Source organism: Microcaecilia unicolor, chromosome 1 (genome assembly GCF_901765095.1).
Source record: "Microcaecilia unicolor chromosome 1, aMicUni1.1, whole genome shotgun sequence".
Classification (NCBI taxonomy): Eukaryota; Metazoa; Chordata; class Amphibia; order Gymnophiona; family Siphonopidae; genus Microcaecilia; species Microcaecilia unicolor.
The window spans coordinates 429,050,446-429,073,175 of record NC_044031.1 but is presented as its reverse complement, the minus strand read 5'-3'; the positions used below and the strand labels follow the sequence as shown (position 1 = coordinate 429,073,175).

Sequence of the window (22,730 nt, the reverse complement as noted above, 5' to 3'; positions counted from 1 at the left end):
CTAAGTAATTATACCTTTGCCATGATGTAAAGCAGTAACTTAGATTAAAGCAATGATCTTTACTAATTTTCAAGCAAGGGCTATTTTGGCCAAGAAACTTCAGATTAAGAGCCAAAGCTACCACTGGACAGAGTGCCAGAAGGGTTCCCCTTCAATGCTACATTTAGTCCAGCTGCTGAGGCATACTCCAGGTAGGCAGGTGTGCATGCACCAGACACGCTTATTTTCTCTCACTTGTGTTCCCCAGTCCATCTTTCCACAACACACACTCCCTTAGCTCCTCAAAAATCTCTCTGCCCAGCATCTCCCTCCCCCATATGCTTTTTTTTTTTTCTTTCTAGTATTCACATTTCCTCAACCCTTTCCCAGCCAGTCTCCATCCTCTCATTCATCTACTACCCTTTATCATTCTCTTGGTACTGGAAACAAGTGACCAGGAGAAGAAGCATCTCTACAGCTCCTATTTTCTTCTGGTGCCCACACTGTTTACAGAGTGTCACAAGAACAGTGCAGGAGTTAGGGTATCACATGGCCCAGATTCACTGAGAATTGCACTGTGCCAGAATAAACCAGAACAGTAATTTGGAGGCAGTGCTGGGATTAGGCCTTATAAGTTACAGAGAGAGTGTGTACTGGGGAAGAGGGTCAGGGAGCTGCAATTAAGATTGACGGGAGCCTCCATTCAGCTCCCCCCCCCCCAGGCCTTACAGTAAAAGAAAACAGTGGATTAAAGGCTTGTTTTTTTTGATTGCCTAACTCTAACTCATTTTATAACTGTAGAAATACACTTCAGGGCATTTAATTCAATAGAGCTAATTATACTTCATGTATGACATAAAAGCTATGGAACATTCATAGGTAGGCGTGATTTGAGCTCTTTTTTTTATTTTCTAATTAGCTAATCTTCTTCTGCAGTTTGTCTTTTTCGCACTCATTCCTAAGCGAATAAGTGAAAAATCAGCAAGGGGAGGAGGAAGATTTTAAATTTTAACAGTTTTGCATGTTAATAAGGAGTAAAGTTTTCATGCATTGCACAGTTCTTGAGATTATTTGTGTGTGCATGATTTGTATTGTAAAGGTTTAAGAGAAATGGCAAGCTAAGTTTTTATTTATTTATTTTTTATTTTTATGGCCCAAAATATAAAGATTAGAGGCAAGCTGGCGATAGTGAGCATTTTGCTGACATTATTCCCGGAGTGCTGTGCATAGAATATTTGTGTTTTTTTTTTTTTTTAGCAGGCTAATACATAAACCAGTTACATTGATATTCTGCCCTCACCACATAAGCCACACCTATTTATGTGGCCTGATTTAAGCTGACTGCCACTGGCATTATTCCTGGAGTACTGGTCCCTGTTCAGGCTTCTGCTTTGTTCGGGTTTTTTTTTGAGCTGGCTAATATCGATATTCTGCCCTTCATCGCATAAGCCAAACAACTTAAAGATAGCATCGCTATTTATGCGGCCTGATTTAAGTGGTTTACTTACGCAGTGAGGGGGCTGAATGCCAGCACTTAACCCGACTCTTCCCCTAGAATGCCCCCGAGTTAGCTGCTTTTGCATTCATCGCTAACTGGTCATTTTAAGTGTCGCTGAAAAAGACCGTATAGTTGCGAACAAGCGATTTAACCAGTCGGTGGCTGTTTGCAACCTGTTAAATTGCTTTGAATATCAGCCAGAAAGTGAATTATTTGCGACTGCAGAGCTTACATCTGTTCCATTTTAGTAGTGACGGTAATTGGTTTACTGTTTGGAAGTGTGAGGAACTTCAGTGTTATGTTAGGAGGTTTAAACTAAATCTAATTTTTCAAGGGAGGAGCCTGAAACTCAGGCAAATCTTATTTTTTTCCCAACTTTTTCATCTGGAGCGTCACTGTGAACAGAAATACAAGATTAATCTTGCTTGTCTTAGCTGGTAAAATATATACAGCCTTTGTTTTGAGGTGTAGTTTGCTGTTGGATAAGTAATATGAGACTATTGGGAAACTTAATCTCTTCCTATCAGCCAGTGCTCATAAAAATCACTTTATTCCAGGAAGTCCAGACTTCAAAGTACAGGGCAGTGGTCCTGGCTTTTAGGTATGAAGAGGAAGTGGCATCACATATGTGACATTGTTTTAATAGCACTTTTGTACTACCTGGTAGGGATGGGCAGCCGAAAGATTTTTGTGGTGTGTGTGTGTTTTAGTACCAACACTAATGTGTCAAGAGGGCACACTCTTTGCCAATATGGTACACCTATCTTAAGCATGCGCACTGTGTGAAAGAGGATGCACTCTTCTTAAAGAATACGCATTCTTTTTTTGAATGTGTGCATGTGTGATGGTTCCCACATGTGTGCACTGTTGGGAAAGAGTTCACACCTTTTAAGAAAAGTGCATTCTCTTTACACATTCCCCTGCATTCTGTAAAGTTGCGTGCCCAAATTTAGATGCACAAGTTATAGAATTGTGCCAGTTGCGTGCTTAGCTTAATTGTTAAGGCCAACTGGTGCCAAATTTAAGTACCAATAATAGCCCTTAAACTGCATGCATTGATTCTGATTGGCAATAATTTGTAGTTATGTGCATAACCTCACTTAGGCACTATTCCATAAACCTGGCACCTAAAACTATAGTGCAGAACTGGAAAGGGGCGTGTGCACATGGGCGGGTCAGGGGCATGTCTTGCAGTTGCATGTGTAAGTCTTAGTATTCTATACTTAAGGTGCACAACTGCCAACTTTAAGTGTGACTATTTACACCACCCTTTGACATGGAGTGAGGGCTGATGTGCATGCCGAATTACACTCTGTTGCATAGCGACAGTTTTGTGCACAATTGCCGTTATGAAATTGGCAATTAGCGCTCGTTTTTTTCGCACATAGTTTTTGGCACTCTTGAATGTACCCTATAGTGTGCACTCTTTACCTATTGGGCTAGATTCTATATATGGCACCTGAAAAATCAGCACAGAAAAGAAATACACCTAGACGTATTCTCTACTCCTAAATTTTATAGAATCGACTTAAAGTTAAGTGCAGTGTATAGAATACGCCAAGTGGCTCTCCACGTGACCAAATTTAGTTGCATTCATTTAGACCACGTTTTACTTGGTGTAAATCCTGACGCATAAGTTAGGTGCAGAGGGTATATTCTGTAATGTGCATAGATTGTAGAAACGCCCATGTCTATGCCCCCTTTTCAACTATGCGACTTGGAATTTAGGAGCACTACGTTACAGAATACGCTTAGCGAGTTGTGTGGTAAATCTTGGTGCCAATTAGTTTCTGATAATTGCTTGTTGACATCCAATTAACAGCCCTGATATTAACTGGTTAATTAAGTTATGCACATTGTTATGGAATATGCTTTGATTTCTGCGCAGAAATCTCAGCTCAATATATAGAATCCGGGTGATAGTGTGCACTATTATCAACGAATGACATTTTGTTGCCAACAAACACATCCCTAGCACCTGATCTTTGTAAGAGCTAGTCCTGTACCCTCATTTGATTGTGGCTTGTGGCACTAAGAAAATGAAAGTTTGGGGATACACTCATTGTTCTCTAATATCTAACAACAAAAGAAAATGAGTTATGTGAGTTATGTGGGTTTTTTTGTTTTTTTTTGGTTCTGTAATTTTAATTGAGACTTAAAGCATCAAGTTCCTCATTGAGAAACCACATCTGTGTTGTGGTGGGGTTGAGGGTAGTGACATTTTGACTGTAGGGCAGAGAGAACTGAGCATTTAACAATGCTAGTTCAAATACCTGACTATTCCTACTCTGCCATCAGCCCTGCCGTAAGACTGAGAGCTCTGTTGCCTAGTCCTGCAGAGGTGCTCCTCACAATCTTAGAGCAACCAAGAACAGGATGTGAGGGAAGAATTTTGGGGAATGTTGCTGTTTTCTCCCTGGGGTTAGAGTAGCATTTACTTAGCATCAGATCTCGTGGATGTGGTATAAGAAGATGTTCTAAGCATAGCACACCTTTTTACTCATGTTTTAATGCACTTGTTTTGAGTTGTTTCATTCCTGATTTAACAAGTTTAACTCGCAAAAAAGGTGAGTATTTTAAAAATTAGTGCTACTTCATGCAAATCTCACTTAATTGTGTGAATTAGCTATTACTTCCTAATGCAGAGAGGTGTAGTAAGTCCCTGGTAGCTTAACTTATGTTTAACACCTGTAATTTAATTTCTGAGTCAGAGGTAGTATATTTCTGGGGCTGTAGCCGGTCCATAGTGCTTGTCAGTGTGGTTACAGACTTAAAGTTCCTGGGTGCAGGGGTTCTGTACTTTGTTCTTGGATTAAGGATGGGCTACCATACTTGGGGACCCCCACACTCTGGTATAATACACAACACCATAGGGCAGCAGTGGCCTAAAAAATGTGAGTTAACTCCTACATTATAAGTAAGGTTACATTTTCAACTCGTACCCCCCAAAAACAAACAAACCCCCCCCCCCCCCACAGGTGAAGTATTGGGAAACCTGCATGGAGGATCTCTACCTGGGTACCTCTGAGTCAGAAAGACTGTTCTTTGGGGGATCCCAGTGACTGACTAGGAGGCCAGTGGCAGAAAGTTGTCATGTCTGCAGCATGCAGTTAACAAGTGGTCGATGCACTTGTTATGGGTCGCACGATGCAGAAAGGGGCTCAGTGTTCAAATTAACTCCTGCAGTATACGTTGGCGCACAGCATATTAAAATGCATGGTGAAGATGTTGTTTGAGAATCCACAGTAATGCGGAGAAGCTTCTAACCTGTATGCTGATGTCTACGACATGAGAAACCTGTTTCCAGGTCTGAGGCAGCATAGAAGGATTGGGAAGAACCCCAGCAGCTTTTTCTGCATTGGTCCCTGGTAGTCTAGCAGCCCCTCCCTCCACCCCTAAACCAATCTGACCTCTTTCTGCCCCACCCCAACATAACCAAAAATCCCTATTGTCTAGTGACATCCCCCCACCCTGGACTCCTGCCCCTGGCCCTCCTGAGCCCACTCAAGTTGTACCTTAACGAGAAGCAGGGGTGATGTGGTGGTGCCTAGCCCCACATGGTACATCCTGGGATGAACCAGGCAGGAACAGTCATATAGCAGACTGGAAGGGGGGGGGGGGAATGTCAAGTCAGGGAGGGGTCCACTAGACTGACAGCACCACACACTAGATATGACAACATTCAACTGAAGCTGTTATTTTATTATGTGAGAGAAAAAGCCCTCAGAAACCAGATGGATGACAATCCTTGGTTTGAACCTGGTCTCACTTTTTGCCAGTGTTCAGTTTCTATCAGGCTAAAATACTCCTTGTTTTCTGTGTTATCGTTTATAGTACAGCAAAATTCAACTACTGCTGTAATTGTCTATTGCCCATGCTTGATCTATTCTTACTGTACACCGCCTTGAGTGAATTCCTTCAAAAAGGCGGTAAATAAATCCTAATAAGATAAATGTGAAGTAGTGTTGAAATTCCAAACTCATTAAATATAACGATGAGACAGTACTTAACTTTGGTATTCACACACTGAAAATGTTACTGAAACAGTACTTAACTTGAATGTTCTACAGGGCCTGTTTCACCCCTGTCAGTCTTCTTCAGGAACAAGTGCTGCTGAGTATCACCGTAAACGTGTCTGAGAAAATGAAAGAACTTGGTTAAATTCTACAATCACTTTTAATTCGATTTCTTTTAATATCAACAGCTAAAGTAACTCTCCGGTTCACCTACTTCCAGTTGTGGAACTTTCACTTCAAAATGGCGTTTAACTCTAGTTCTTGGTCCATTGTTCTGACCACTAGGTCACTGCTGTTTTAGCTGTTCAGTGCACTTTCTTGCACTGTTGTAGTTGGGTGACTGTACTATGTACTCTGACGTGTGTTAGGTTCTTTTTTGTGAATCTAAAATTTTGCTGTTGCTATTAACACTCATAGGAGATTTTTTTGATGTGTGTGCACTCTTGCTTCTGTTTCAGCACAAAGCATATATTGTTGCAAAACCTTGCATTAATTTCCTGTACATTACAAAAAGTCTTTAAAATATTTTAATTTGCTACATGTGGTGCTCCTTAGTTTATTTTAGTTAGTTATTTTAGGAATGCTTTAATGGCCCATTTCATTGCTCAAAATCTTAGTTGGCGCAAACAAGACCCAAGGTACAAGCATTGAAATCTGTTACCAAAACTCTGCTTCCTTCAGAAATACAAGTTCATAGTTTGTTCTTGAGTGGGTTGAATCAGGATGCTCTTCACATCATCCCCATCTGAACTGTGCAGCAGAAAACCCAAGCTGGGAGTGAAACTGGGGACCACATGCATCCCTGAGTCACCAAGTCAGCCCAAAACCAGATTTTGCATTCCCTCTAAACAAAAAATAAAATAACCTTTTGAATTTTCTGAGACCTGGATATAGTTTAGCATGTTTTCTGCCTGAGCGTCTCTGAAGAACTGCCAGACTTGAGAATTTTATTATGTCCCTTTTCCTTCCTTTAAAAATACATTTTGAAATATTTTGAAGTGAATGCTTGGTTTTGTTTCACATGGCTTTAAAAGAGCGAAACAACTTACTGAATGTGGTTCTGTAGTAACAGCAAACTAAAATTATAAATTTGAGGTTGCTAAGCACTTGGCTAATAATAGACAAGGTTCCAATTATAATTTTATAAAATTATAACTGCTTTATTCTCCAGACAGATGCACTCTGTTTATTTAATACTTCAGAAGAAGTGATGTCCAGTAGCAATACTCACTCTGTATACTTGAAAAATAGTATAATTTAAATATGTAAAGAGGTCCCTAGTATTCCCTTGAACATGGCAGCAAAATTGTCCAGAAAGTCAAGAAATGCTCTGTCTTATTGGACCTGATTGCTCAGGTTTGGATATGATGTCACAAATGACATTACACATATAGAATATTAGATCCCATGTAATATGCCCATGTAATATGTGATCCTTTTCTGAACTCAGCTGCTGCTGCAGTGGTTCAGGGAATTTATGTTGAAACTGCATAAAGAGATCTGTGCTGAGCTAGCTGCATTTTAACATATTTATAAATGATCTAGAGATGGGAATAAATAGTGAGGTTATTAAATTTGCTGATGATGCAAAGGGCCCTGTTTACTAAGCTGCATTATAGGCGCATTAGTGTCATTAATGCACATTAACCATGTACACATGTTAACCGTGTATGCACATATAATATCCTTATAGGCTAATGTACCTTAGTAAACAGAGCCCAAAGTTATTAAATCACAAGAGGATTGTGAAAAATTGCAAGAGAACCTTGGGAGACTAGGCAACCAAATGGCAGATGATGTTTAATGTGAGCAAGTGCAAAGTGATGCATGTGGGAAAGAGGAACCCAAATTATAGCTGCGTGATGCAAGGTTCCACATTAGGAGTCACCGCCCAGGAAAGAGATCTAGGTGTCATTATTGATGATAAGTTGAAACCCTTTGCTCAGTGTGCAGCGGTGACTAAGAAAACAAATAGAATGTTAGGTATTATTAGGAAAAGAATGGAAAAGGAGAATGTTATAATGCCTTTTTATCACTCCATGGTGCGATCGCACCTTGAGTAGTGTATGCAGTTTTGATCACTGTATCTCAAAAAAGATATAGTGGAATTAGAAAGGTACAGAGAAGGGTGACTAAAATGATAAAGGGGATTGGGCGACTTCCCTGTGAGGAAAGGCTAAAGTGCTAGGGCTCTTTAGCTTGGAGAAGAGATGGCTGAGGGGAGATATGATAGAGGTTTGTAAAATACTGAGTGGAGTTGAACGGGTAGACATGAATCGCATGTTTACTCTTTCCAAAAATACTAGGACTAGGGGACATGCAATGAAGCTACTTAGTAGTAAATTTAAAACAAACAGGAGAAAATATTTCTTCATACGTGTAATTAAACTCTGGAATTCATTGCCAGAGAATGTGGTAAAAGCAGTTAGCTTAGCAAGGTTTAAAAAAAGTTTGGATAATTTCCCAAAAGAAAAGTCCGTAATCCATTATTAAGATGGACTTGGGAGAATCCACTGCTTATTTATAGGATAAGCAGCATAAAATCCTGTTTTACTCTTTTGGGATTTTGCCAAGTACATGTGACCTGGATTGGCCACTGTTAGATACAGGATACTGGACTTGATAGACCTTCAGTCTGTCCTAGTATGGCAACATAAAAAACCTTGTTCGATTGCTTCCATGATGCTCCAGTCTTGCCAAGGTAGAATTCAGTGTGCTGTGCCTAGATTTGTTGGATTTTACTCTTACTCTTCTAGTCATGCCACAACCTTGAAAACTACAAAAGTCACACCTCCTGCCCATAGTTCTACAAGTGAGAAAAGTCTGAATATCACAGCTCTAGCTGTTTCCAAGAAAAAAGGGTGATAAACACCAGCACAATATTATAATCCTCTGTTCTGTTTAATTGAGACTGGAAAAATTACCGCAATAAAATTAGTGATCATATTTGATCTTAATACTTGCTCTGTCTCTTGCTAATATTATTATTATTTGGTACATTTGTATCCCACATTTTCCCTCCTATTTGCAGGCTCAGTGTGGCTTACATAGTACCGTAGAGGTGATCGCCAATACCGGTTTTAACAAATACAAAGTGAGGTTGTGGTAAAGTAAAGTTCATGTGTGACAGACACATTGGGGAATCGTAGGAAGGAAGAGTTAAGCTATGTCCAGTATGAGCTTTGGTTTTGTTGTGTTGCTGGGTTAAGGCATTTAAGTTGGATCGTTAGGGTATGCCTTTTTAAACAAGTTAGTTTTTAGTAATTTCCGGAAGTTCAGGTGGTGGTATGTTGTTTTTATGGCTTTTGGTATTGCATTCCATAGTTGTGTGCTTATATAGGAGAAGCTGGATGCATAGGTTGATTTGTATTTGTCCTTTGCAGCTTGGGTGATGGAGATTTAGGTATGTTCGTGTTGATCTTGATGTGTTTCTGGTTGGTAGGTCTATGAGGTCTGTCATGTATCGCGGGGCTTCTCCATAGATGATTTTGTGAACCAGGGTGCAGATTTTGAACGCAATACGTTCTTTGGGAGCCAGTGCAGTTTTTCTTGTAGGGGTTTGGCGCTTTCGAATTTTGTTTTTCCAAATATGTCTGGCTGCTGTGTTTTGAGCAGTTTGAAGTTTCTTTATGATTTGTTCTTTGCATCCCGCATAGATTCCGTTGCAGTAGTCTACATGGCTTAGTATCATAGATTTTACCAATTAAGCAGCACATACAAGGGTTAAGGCTTTCTTGTAAAGGTTTTTGTTGTTGTTGAATGTTTCTATTGTAATGGAATACTAAAATAGCTCCAAGCTAATTGAAAAATGAGTTAATTTTTGCTTGACTGGCATACTGTTTGTCTAACTTCAGGGTCATAGTACTTTGAATTCAATCGGTTTGAATTCAACACAGGGATTTATGCAGTTTACGTTTTAGTAGCGTCCTTTGACTTTGGTGTAAGGGAATCCCTCTTGATGATCGTAGCAAGGTTGCTGTCGCACAGGATTAGTTTAGGTATCTCTTGTCTTACCACTTGCTGGTTCGGTGGCATCTGTAACAAAGGTTTTTTTGTTTTGTTTCTCCTACACTTTCTTCTGTGTTTGAATACCATTTATATGTTAAAACATCTCATATGGTTTCTGCACATCTCCTGTGAAGAGTACTTTACAACATGGGATGTGAAAGGTTTTGTAAAATCTACAGCAGTGTCGTAGCCAGTGGGCCAATTTAGGGGTGGGCTCGAACCCAAAGAAGGTGGGGGGATAAGCCTGAAAATTAATTTCTTCCCCCTTCTCACTCCTCTCGCTTCTCCCAAACCAAAAGAAATACCTGAGCTGGCAGAAATTTGCTAGCCCCACCAGCCTCCTGGCAGAAGGAATACTTACACCCTATGCATCTGGCGGCAGTGTCCCCCGAGCTGTTGACTTGTGTGCAAACTGAGCATGCATGAGGGGTGGGGCAGCAGCAGCTCAGTGATACACACTGCCATCGGCTGCATAAGATGTAAGCATTCCTTCTGCTGGGAGGAGGTCTTTGGCTGGCAGGGCTTGCGGATCCCTGTAAGCCACATCAGCGGAGCACTGATTTTGGGTGGGCCTCATCCCAAAGTGGATGGGCCCAGGCCCACCCATGTCTACACCAATGGTCTACAGATTTAAATCTCTTTTCTTTTTTTGTTTTCTTCATTCAGGGAGCAGGTGCTACCAGGATAGTGTGGCTGGCTTAAAATAATTTTGCTTAAAACTAGAAACATGTTTTTTTTATTGAATAGCAACGTTTTCTGATATTTGTATATTAAAATTACAGTATTGTATTACAGGTATGAAAACAATTAACAGTTTATTTTGAACCAGGCACAGATATTTCCATATGGATGTGTGTGTAAAAACATGAGTTTTTTTTTCTCCTTCCAGCAATCAGGTTGAGATTCTGATGCAGCATCTGGTAAAGAGCAGTTTGGTTAGTGCATCCTGGACCCTTTTACTAAAGGGTTGGCGTGCAGCAACACGCTTGCCATGTGTGCCAATCCAGAACTACTGCAGGAGCCCAGCGGTAGTTCCCACCCCCAGCGCACCATTTCTGGTAAATATCAGTGCTTACCCGGCAGTAATTGCTGCCTGGTTAGCATGAGAGCCCTTACCACCTCCTCATTATTTATTTTATTTAGATTTTGCTCACACCTTTTTCAGTAGTAGCTCAAGGTGAGTTACAGTCAAGTACACTGGATATTTCTCTGTCCCAGGAGGGCTCACAATCTAAGTTTGTACCTCAGGCAATGGAGGGTTAAGTGACTTGCCCAAGATCACAAGGAGCAGCAGCGGGATTTGAACCGGCCACCTCTGGATTACAAGACCGGTGCTCTAACCAGTAGGCCACTCCTCCACTCATTGAGTGGCGGTAAGTGCTCCCCCCCCCTCCCCCCGAAATGGCCAATGCAGCAAGTGGTTCGTTTACCGTATGGCCACTTCTTTTCCAGACAAAAAGACAGCCTTTTACACGCTGTGCTAAAAGGGGGCCTCAGCATGCGTCAGAAACACGCGCTGATGCTAGCACAGGCCCCCTTTTACCACAGCTTAGTAAAAGGACCCACCAGTGTTTTTCTTGATTTGCTGTGAACACATTCACAAGATCACAGAAAGATAGAGCTGGAAATACTACTACTACTACTATTTAACATTTCTAGAGCGCTACAAAGTGTACGCAGCGCTGTACAAACACAGAAGAAAGACAGTTCCTGCTCAAAGAGCTTACAATCTAATAGACAAAAAGTAAAGCATTTAAATTTAAAATATTTAAGCAGTCAAGCACAAAAGAACAGTCACAGAAGGACTGAAGATGTTGAAGGGTGGTCAGTGTGATTAGGTGTAACTCTGGTTGGAGTAGTGGGAGAAGGTGATAGAAGAATAGAAATGGGTGAGGTAAAGTAATGAGTGGGTTGATAGGGAGGTTATATAAGACATGTCACTCTAGGGGTGGGTGGGTAGAGGGGTAGGGTGGCGGGATTAAGTCTAAAGCAGGAGAAGGTATTCTCTGCAGCCTATCTGTGAGATGGAAAATGCTCTCTGAAGCTGCTGCTATAAGTTGTTAGTTTTCTCTCCCTGAAAGAGATCCAAGCCACACCCACGAAGTTCAAACTGTCAGTGGGGAGGGTGAGGGGAGGAAATGGCAGTGCTTGATGAAAAAGAGAGCTCAGTTTGATAGGAGATATACTATAGGATGTCATTCTGAGGCCAGGCTAAGTCTAAAGCAGGAGAAGGTATTCTCTGCAGCCTATCTGTGAGATGGAAAATGCTCTCTGAAGCTGCTGCAGGGTTGCCAGGTAGAAATTTTTTTTCCAGCCCAATCCAGGCCAGAAACCAGCCCAAAACCCGCCCAAACACAAACCCCGCCCCTGACACCCCCACCCCCGCGTCACCGGCCCCGCCGTCACCGGCCCCGCCTCCCACGTCATCGGGCCCGCCTCCCCGTCATCAGCTCCGCCTCCCCATCATCGGCCCCGCCTCCCACGTCATCGGCCCCGCCCAAAACGTCACTAACCCCACCCCCCGCGGCCGGAAAAAATCAAAAAGCCGCCCAAAAAGCCGCCCGGAAGCCCAAAAAAACCGCCCAAAAAACCGCAACCCGCCGCGGGCAAAAATTTCCCGCGGCGGGTCGCGGAAAACCGCCCAATTGGGCGGTAAAACCGCCCACCTGGCAACACTGAGCTGCTGCTATAAGTTGTTAGTTTTCTCTCCCTGAAAGAGATCCAAGCCACACCCACGAAGTTCAAACTGTTAGTGGGGAGGGTGAGGGGAGGAAATGGCAGTGCTTGATGAAAAAGAGAGCTCAGTTTGATAGGAGATATACTATAGGATGTCATTCTGAGGCCAGGCTAAGTCTAAAGCAGGAGAAGGTATTCTCTGCAGCCTATCTGTGAGATGGAAAATGCTCTCTGAAGCTGCTGCTATAAGTTGTTAGTTTTCTCTCCCTGAAAGAGATCCAAGCCACACCCACGAAGTTCAAACTGTCAGTGGGGAGGGTGAGGGGAGGAAATGGCAGTGCTTGATGAAAAAGAGAGCTCAGTTTGATAGGAGATATACTATAGGATGTCATTCTGAGGCCAGGCTAAGAAATGATCTCAAGGTTTTCATCCTGCTTCCAAATAGGATCCTTGCTACTTAAACCATCAGTGACTGATAGTTATCAAACTTGTTCCTTCAGAAACCTCCAGAGACAAATTATATCACTTCTCTAGGTGCTTAACTTCCTTAGAGAGAACTTAAGATTTTACTGCACTAATTTTAAGCCCATTATTGCTTGTTTGCTTCAGTAGAAATAATAAAAAACTGATTACTATCCTCTTTGTAAGTCTTCTTTTTCCCCTGTGTAGTTTTTATTTTGTGAATTTCTTGAATACATGTGGTTATGGGTCTTTGTTTCTAGTTTCCTATATATTTTAAACAGGTAGAATATGAAACTGTAAAATTCCAACTTGCTCTTTCATCTCTCACAGATGCTATGATTGGCATTGCAATTTTTTTTTTTTTTTTTTTTTGGGGGGGGGGGGGGTTATATTTCAACATTTTTATTGATGACAAAAGAAGAAAAAAAAAAACCATCCACGATATTCATACACAGAGGTTCACATAGGAAAAGATATACAATAAGGACCAAATGATACATTTCGTCATCAAACTTTTAACAATTTAACCCCACCCTGCCCCTCTATCTTATGTTCAGCATTTTTTTTTTTCCTTTTTTTTTTCTTTGTTTCAACAATTTTTTATGGATGATATAATAAAAATGACCGTCAACCATTTCAATATATATCAATTGAGAAACAAGACAAACCGAATACCAACAGGGCGAAAATCGCATCATCAAAATATTAAACATTTCCCCCCCCCTTCCTCTCCAACTCCGCCCCCACCCCCACCCCCCCAGATTATATGCCACACCATTGATGTACTTTTAAGCGTATTGCAAACAACTAAAACTCATCCTCCCCCTCTATTGCTGTAACCATCCTCATTCAAAAGAAGCGTAGAGAGCCTGGACTCTTATAGCTCCCCACCCTTTTATGGTTCAACAATTTTATCTTAATAATTCAACATTTACATTGCAGTCTGCCAATTCCATTTGAACCTCTTTAGGTAACATGTCATAACCACACAATAGTAATGTTCACCGTTATCCTCCATAGTTCGTAATAAGTCCCCCCCTCCCCCCCCAACAACACTGCTATACCCATCAGACTATTACTTGTCTACTCCCCCCCTCACCCTCCATCCCCCTTCCCCCTAATTATAGGAAAAACCCATATCGATAAATCAGACCAATAAGGAAAATCCCCCCCTCCCCCCCTCTAAGGAGATACCCAAACTTTTGATCTATATCTGAAATGGATGACTCCCTATCAACTTATAACTTAAAGCGAATTGATCACCAAACTCCTCCCTTTAGGAGATAAGCTTTGGATATATGGCCCCCAAATGTCCAGAAACTGCCTCCTCCGCTTAGGGGAACGGCCCACCCCCCTCCTTTTAAATAGCATGAATTCATGCAATCTGTTCCGCCAGTGCCAGAAATCCGGGGAGGACTCCTCCATCCATTGACTCATTATAATCCGCTTACCAATCAGACAGGCCTTGCGAATCAATTGTCGGGCCGCACCACCCTGTAACAAGAAAAGCTCATGCTTATCTAGCAAGATCCCCATCGGGGAACACATGACTCTCGATCCCAAAAGAGTGCCCAAATACCGAACGATGGAGTCCCAAAAATGCCTCACCTTATAACACCCCCACAAATAATGAAAAAACGACCCCGGAGCCCTCCCACACTTCCCACAGAGAGGAGTGGACACCCCTCCCATCCTGAACACTTGAGACTTTGTTAGGTAGGCCCTGTGTAGAATACGATACTGGCATTCTCTAAGTCCTGCATTACCCGTCAAACCTGGAATCCTAGCTGTCAAAGCATTGAAATCCAAAGCCAAATGCGGCCTAGCCAAATCGTCCGCCCAGCGCTGTTGAATTTGCCCTCGGATCTTGGGCACCATATATCTTCCCAACGCCCTATGCAGCCCAGAGATTGAAAGACGTTCCCCCTGCATTGAATGAAAGAACTGCCGCAGAAAATGACAATGCCGAGAACCTAAAGCCCCCCTGTCCAATGAATCAACATAATGCTTCAGTTGGGCGTGAGCAAAGATACCTCCCATATCATACCCGAGCCCCAATGCCCCCAGATTCAACATTACCCCCTGCCTATCTAACACATGTTCTAACCTAGTGATACCTTGTCGCGCCCATTTCTGAAAAATCACATTCTCCAAACCTGGTCGGAACAACAAGTTGCCTCGAATAGGAAGAATATCCGAAATCCATCTACTCAAGCCAAACAGCTTCATCATATCTTTCCAAAGACTTCGCAGAGGGGTCAATAATATACTATTCCGTAACTCCACCGGAATCATCCTGCTGGGAGCTTGTAGTAAAAAATGAAAATTACACGGTGTATAATACTGGCTTTCCAATCGTCTCCATATGTAATCATCTCGCGCCAAAAACCAGTCCCCAATGTAACGCATGAGACAAGCCCAATTATAACGCCGCAAATCCGGCAGGCCCAAACCTCCCTCACCCCAGGACCCCTGCAGTAAACTCAACAGCAGCTTTGCCTTCCTTCCCCCCCAGCAAAAACGTCTGATCACCTTACCCAGCTGGTTGAGGTCTCTGGCTCGTAGATAAAAGGGCAACATATGCAGCAGATATAGCCATCTGGGGAACTCCACCATTCTGAACAACTGGATCTGCCCAGAAAGCGACAAAGGCAAAGACATCCAAGCTTGCAACCTCTCCGATGTGGCCTTCAACAAACCGGAGACATTCAGATGGTACAACTCGGAAACCCTCATCGACAAACGTAGACCCAAATATTTAAAGGATCCCTGCGCCCAACGAAGAGGAAACTCCCCACCCCACTCCCGCCGTATCTCCTCCGCTGAAGACAACGCCAATGATTTGGAATAATTAAGACGAAACCCAGCGAAGTCTCCAAATTCTCGAAAAAGTTCTAAGAGGGCAGGCAAAGAAGTGCTCGGCTCCGTAAGATGCACCAGCAGGTCATCCGCAAAGGCAGAAAGAAGAAATTCCGTTCGCCCAACTGGTACTCCCTGTATCTCTGGATGCTGTAGGATTTCCCGAATGAGAGGATCCAAAGAAAGAACAAACAAAAGAGGAGACAAGGGACAACCCTGTCTAGTCCCTCTATAGATCCTAAAAGACTCTGAGCGTTCCCCATTTACTCACACATACGCCCGCGGTTCCGAATACAAGACCTCAACAGCATCCAGAAAAAAACCCCCAAAGCCGTAATGTCTCAACACCGCAAACATGTAGGACCAGTTCACCCGGTCGAACGCCTTCTCTGCATCAAAGCTAACTAAGAGCGATGGAAGGCGTCCCTGGGCCACAACTTCTAAAGATGTCAAGATAGATCGAACATTCTTCACTGCTGTCCTTCCCTTCACAAAACCCACCTGGGACTCATCAACCAATGACGGGAGGACCACCGCCAATCTATTGGCCAAAACTTTAGCATATAACTTCGCATCAACGTTAATAAGAGAAATGGGCCTGTAAGATTCCGGTTCCACCTCATTTTTCCCCTCCTTAGGGAGCACAACTATTTGAGCCTCCTGAAAAGTACCCGGGAGCGTGCGCTTAGCCACCATCGAGTTGAACAAGGACAGCAACGGCATTTTGACTTTATCAAAAAACTGTTTGTAAAACTCTACCCTGTAACCATCTGGTCCAGGGGCCTTGTAAGTAGCACACTGCTGCAGACTGCAGAGCCAATATTAACTCCCCCTCCGTAAATGACCCATTCAGGTGGCCACGTTGACTGTCAGAAAGCCGAGGTAAGTTCAGGTTCTCCAAATACGTATCACTGTCCATCACAGCATCCTGATCCACTGCATATAGTGCTTTATAAAACTGTCCAAAAACATTAGCAATTTCTCCATCTGCACTCGTCATCCTCCCGTCTTTTGCCTTCAACTGCAGCACGCGGTTAACACCCCCCTTTTTATGAAGCATCCTAGCCAACAATCGCCCGGCCTTGTTCCCATATTGAAACAGACGATATTTATAATAGAATTGGGTCTTAACCGCCCTTTGATGCAGCAATTCGTTTAACTCTTTCTGCGCTCCCAACAATGCCCCTCTGCATTCAGAAGTAGGTGAGCGCCCATAGGCTCTCTGCAGCCTCTGAACCAAGGCCCCCAAACGAACAATCTCCCCATCCCTCAACTTCCGAGCCCTCGCCGAATAAGAGATAATGTCCCCTCGTAACACCGCCTTTGCTGTTTCCCAAAAAAGGGCCGGCTGATCTACATGCTCCCCATTGTGATATACATAGTCTTCCCATCTATCCATCAAATAAGCATGAAATCTCGAATCCTGCACCAGCTCCAAAGGGTATTTCCATGTCCGATTACACCCAGCCCGCGGTTTGTCCATCAGGGTCAACCAAACCAAAGCATGGTCCGAGACCGCGTATGGTCCAATCTCCGCTTTCTGCACCTGGGACAATAGAGAGCGAGAGACAAACAAATAATCGATACGGGATTGAGAGCCATGTGCTCGAGAAAGATGAGTAAAGTCTCTCTCAGACAGGTGCAGCACCCTCCAAACATCTACCAGCTCCAAAGCCTTACATAAGGAAGATAGTGCCCTACAGCCTCCCCCCGAACTCTGGCCACCTGAATTGGAACGATCCATTAAGGGATCAATCACTAAGTTATAGTCACCCCCTAATATCAGCTCCCCCCCCCCCCCCCGCACGCGGAGCCAGTCTCTTAATCAAGGCTTGAAAAAACTTGCCATTGAACACATTGGGGGCATATACATTACAGAACACCAAATGGCGACCAGCTATCTCCACATCGGCCAAGACCCACCTGCCCTCCGGATCAGCCTGGGTCAAGTTGAGCCGAAGTGGGATACCTTTCCTGAATAGGATCATCACTCCTGCCTTCCTCCCCACTGCAGGAGCCTCCACCAAAGAACCAACCCAACCTCTTTTAAACTTAGCATGTTCTCCGGAGGACAGGTGCGTTTCCTGCAGAAAAGCTACATCCGCCCTCTGCCGCTGCAGCGCTTGTAACACCTTAGTGCGCTTAATAGGGGAGGAAACCCCCCCTACATTCCACGAGATTATTTTAAGTGATCCCAATAACCCAGTAGTCATGTATTCTCATAACAAAACTAACTCCACTCAAAAACAAAGGAGGATGCCCCCCAGCCCATGGACACCTCCCCCACAGCCACCCATTCCAAAAATTTCTTCTCCATACTATCTCCAGATATCTCCTCAGCCCTCCCTCCCCACCCTTCCCTCCCATCCCAACCCCTACATCATCCTCCATAGCTCCTAAAAGAGCCGGACCACGCGAGCTCCCCCCTCACCCATCTCATCTACCGTTCCATAATCACGCATGCATGCCCCCTTTATACATCAAAGTTATTATCTCCCACACCCATTCACTCCCCCCAGACATTATAAGATATCCATCCAAGCCTCATATATATAGCCCATTACTCTAGTACCCAGGGGCTCTTCCCATCATATAATTATAATACAGTGTCCCTTACAGTTCCTCACCCAACTATAACAGAAAATAGAACCGCATTCACTCACCACCTTCTCAAACAAATCAAACCTAACTGCATTATATATTTGTGATGCCTATCCCCACAGTTCCAAAAAAAAAAAAAAAAAAAATCACTACAACGTGCTCACTAGTACTCCTCACCATCTCACCAAGTATGTACCAGTCCAGTCCCTTCATATGTCCATTCCATTCTCACTGGCTGTCAAATCCAGTCTCTTCATGCTGGCCCTTCAGCAGGTAGGTCTTGTTGAATAAACTTCATTGCTTCCTCCGCCACAGTAAAGAACTGCTGGGACCCCCGGTACCAAATTTTCAGTCGTGCGGGGTAGAGTAAAGCAAATTGTATTTTTCTGGAAAACAAAAGCTGGCACACTTCGCGAAACGCTTTTCACTGCAATGACACTGCCGTGGAGAAATCCTGAAAGCAGCGCACCACTGAATTTTCATACTTGAGCTGTCCCAATTTCCTGAGCGCTTGTAAAATATCCTGTTTGTGTGCAAAGTTCAGCACCTTAAAAATCACAACTCTGGGACGCGAATCATCCTTTCGCACAGGCCCTAACCTATGGGCCCGCTCCACTCTTAACGGGCCTGTTGTCAACTTGAGCTGAAGTGCTGTGGGGAGCCAGGATTCGAGGAAAGATCGCAAATCAGCCTCTCTAATAGCTTCCGGCAGCCCCACCATTCTGATGTTACTCCTCCGCGCCCGATTTTCAAGGTCCTCCAATTTTGCCTCAAGTCGCTCCACCTTCCAGGGCTTTACTCGACGTCTCCTGCTGCTGCACCGAATCTTCTACATCCGACAGCCTTTGTTTATATTGGGTAAATTCCGTCTGGATACCGCCCAGCTTGTCATCGATCCCTTTCAGCTGATCCGCGATTCTTTGCAGTTTAAGGTCTACGGAGACCTCCAGCATGGCCGACACTTCTGCCGCTACCTCCGCGGCCCACGCGGAGCTCACTGTCGGCGGGCTCCCGCTCTCCGTCTCCGCCATCTTGTTTTCGAGCAGCCGACTTCGCGCCCCTTCTTTCTTTCCAGATTTAGCTGCCATTCTCCACTCCTGCACCCTATCCGCGTCCAGCAACAGCTGCCGCTACACTTCCCCTGCTCAGCAATATTCTCCGATTTAGTGGGAGTAGCGCGGTGAAAGTTAGAAAGCTCAGTTAACTGCGGGTAAGGAGGGAGCTTTGCACAGCGACTGCCACTCTCTAGCCGTGCAAGCCACAGACTGAAGGTCTCCAGACACTGTGGTTACACAGCTGCACAAATAACCAGCCCTAAATTCCCCCAAACCCTTTTGTCTACATGCGTACCTGGCTGTTGGTTACACTATGAAAGATTTCATACTTATTGTAAATTTCCAATTTGTTTTGTAACTAATATTTCACTCTCATTAGTTGCTGCAGTATACTATTAACTTGCCAGCAGATAAAACTAGGGTGATAGAGCAAATATTGAATAACTGGGTAGTCAAAATTCCACCTCAGCATTAGCCCAGAAACAAAACAACATATGAATATACAATCTCTATAGCCCTGCAGCACAATGGGCTTGAATGTTGATCTAAATTTTGTATAATATAGGTGTAATGCAGCAATGCAATAAAATATTTCAGTTCTTATAGTGGGTTGACCCACTGATCCTATTTATGTACAGTCCCGGGTCAGTTCTAATCTAAGTTTAATAGCAAATCATCATTCCACTTGGAAATAATACTATCAGGCACGGTACACTGCCCCCAAAAACAAGTACACATTTATAGAATATTAATTAAGTGTTTATTAATTTATATTAGTTTATTGATTGTCCCTTGGACCTTTGAGGTAATTTACAAAAAACACATGCAAACAATAATAAACCAAACAAAACCAATAATACATTACATCAATGTAAGAAACACCATATGCCTGAGCCTATAACTAGGCTTTAACTCCCTTGCAGTAATGCAGGTAATCAATTTCTTCCTGCAGGAGTGGGGCCAACTGATTCTAATAAATGAGTCATTCCATAGCAAGTGGAGGAGTGGCCTAGTGGTTAGAGCCCTGGTCTTGCAATCCAGAGGTGGCCGGTTCAAATCCCACTGCTGCTCCTTGTGATCTTGGGCAAGTCACTTAACCCTCCATCGCCTCAGGTACAAACAGATTGTGAGCCCTTCTGGGACAGAAATATCCAGTGTACCTGAATGTAACTCATCTTGCACTACTACTGAAAAAGGTGTGAGCAAAATCCAAATAAATAATAGCCTCCCACAGATCAATGCAGGTGGAGATAGAGAGAACTTCAGAGGTTTACTATTTGTGGACTTGTGCAGCCACCTTCACCTCAGCATTCTCTGTATCTCAACAGGTGGATGGACATTTCCTGTGCACCTCTGTTCCCTCAGGCTTAGTTGAGCTGGGGGTCTGGCATGGTGTTGCTGGTCAGTTGAGGACACCTGGTGGGGCCAGGTCCCTCCCTCCCTCCCCTTGTTTACCCATATCTGGTTTTCTTGTGGCCTGTGTTCTTCCCCAGATTCAAGGCTCCTTCCTCTTAAAAAAAAAAAAAGCACCATTTCTTAAGTAAGACCTTCTCTGCATTGAGCTTCTGCCTCTGTAAGTACTGTATTTCAATCCTGCTCGCTACGGTTCTGAGAGTTAGTATGCTGATTTTTGCCAGTCAAGTCCTGCCTCTCTCTGCTGTGACTTTTCGTCTGCCACAACTTCTTTTTTTGGCTTATTCCCGCGCTGTTGGCTCTCTCCCCATCTGGTCTCTGTGGTTTCCTTCTTCCACTGTGATCTGGAGGGCTTCCCCGCATTGGTCAGCAGGATCTTAGGCAGCAGTCTTCTTGGTGGGCTGCGTGTTCATCGCGCGCTCTGTCCACCATCTTGGGATAGCTTCCAACACGGACCATGAGGCAATGCAGGGTTTGCCCTGGTTTGGAGCAGTGTTGCAGTCTGTTGGTTGACTAGTTGGATCTAGCAGCTGGGGTCTAATTGTTGCTTTTTTTTCCTCACTATTAGGGAACTGCTCCCTGACTTTCCCAGAGGGCTGGGGTCTGCAGCTCCTTCTGCTGTTCGGGCTACCCGGCTAACCTTTGCAGCTCTGGACTGGTTTCTTCCTGTTTGCACAGGGTTCATTTTTAGGGGGCTGGCTTTTCCATTTTGGCTGCCTGGTGGTGGTGTGGCTGCAGGTCCAAGCCCGGAACTTTTAGCCTTTTGGTAGCTCTGGACAAAAAAAAACCCAAAAAAAACTCCACGGGATGGCGGCCACAGCTCTCCTCTTTCATTGTCTTCAACACCGCTATGGCCTTCTTGGTATTCTTCCGCTCTCTGATGGAGGATGTTGGGTTTTCTGCGGCTTCCCAGCCTTTTTCTTGCTTTTTTTTTTGTCCTCTCAGGAGTTACAAGCGCTGGGCTTTGGGGGCTCTCGTCAGCCCCCAGATGGTTAGTGCGCCCTGCCACAGTGGTCCTGGGGTATGGCAGCAGCTGCTGTGGTTTGCTTTCGCCTCCTGGCCAGGCCTCAGCAGGCTCACTTCCTTTGGAAGCTCCGGCCCTTGCTCCTTGTAGCCCTTTTGGCGCTTGGGGGAGTTTTGAGTTGGGTACTCCATGAAGGTTTACTGGTTGCACTCTGTCCTGTCACAGGGCCATGCCGCTGTGCTTGTGGTTATTTTTGGGAGTGCCTCTGAGGCTTCCCAGGACTCTTGGGTCCCCTATGGGTCTCCTTGGAGCCCCCCTTTCTCTATTAGGGTGACTTTTGGGGAGAATCATCTTCTCTGGTGGTCTCTCTCTCATATAGGACCTTTTGAGGCTCATCGTCCCCTATGGGTCTCCTGTTTCTTCCCAGGGCTTTGGTGGTTCTCGCGAGTCCTCCTGTACTTGTGGCCCTTTTGTGGAGGCTGATTCCTGTTTCTGGCATGCTTTCCTCATGGGCCTTTCCTCTATCCTTTTGGGTGGTCACAGTGCTTCTCTGTTGTTTCTCCTGCCAGGAAGTTGTGGTGGCTCTGAGCCGCCTTATCCTTGCACCTATCTTCCCAGGCGCTGCTTGTCTGGGATGTCCATGAGCATGCAATGTAGCCTTTGGGGTTCTTGATCCTGTTGCATGCTTTCATCCTGCTGACTTAGCCAGGCTGTGTTCTTTGCTCGGGCCTTCATCTGCATTGCTCCTCGTGTGGAGCACAGCTTCTGATCTCCATGTGGTTCCCAGACTGATGGACCAGGTTCCTTTCTGTTACAGGGACACACAACATCTTCTTAGCGGTAGAGGAAATTGTACTTCTCTGTCTGGACAGCTCTGATTTTTGATCTGGTGGTAGGGAGCAGGTCAAAACTCCTTGCAGATCCAGTGTGCACCCATTCTTAGGGTTTTACACCCTTCCTCCTTGTGGAGTGAGCACATGCTTCAGTCACTCTCATGGGTTGTGTCCTTCGCTGCTGCTTCCATTGTTGGATGGAGCTCCTTGAGCCACTGTCTTGACACACGTCCTCTGGCTACTGGTGAGGGCAGATCCCAGTTTCACCGGGGGCTGTGATGCTTCCTCCTGGCATAGGGCGTAGTTTGACTCTTTCCCTGGGGTATGAGGTGGTTTTTGCTCTGCTGCTCTCTCTTTGATTGTCGG

At 44.3% G+C, this 22,730-nt stretch overlaps 1 protein-coding gene across 3 annotated transcripts in view; it reads left to right on the top strand.

The window, feature by feature from the left end:
- Positions 1–22,730, top strand: part of CARMIL1 (capping protein regulator and myosin 1 linker 1) — a 596,509-nt gene that overhangs the window by 2,072 nt on the left and 571,707 nt on the right. The gene's annotated exons all lie outside the window — the stretch shown is intronic.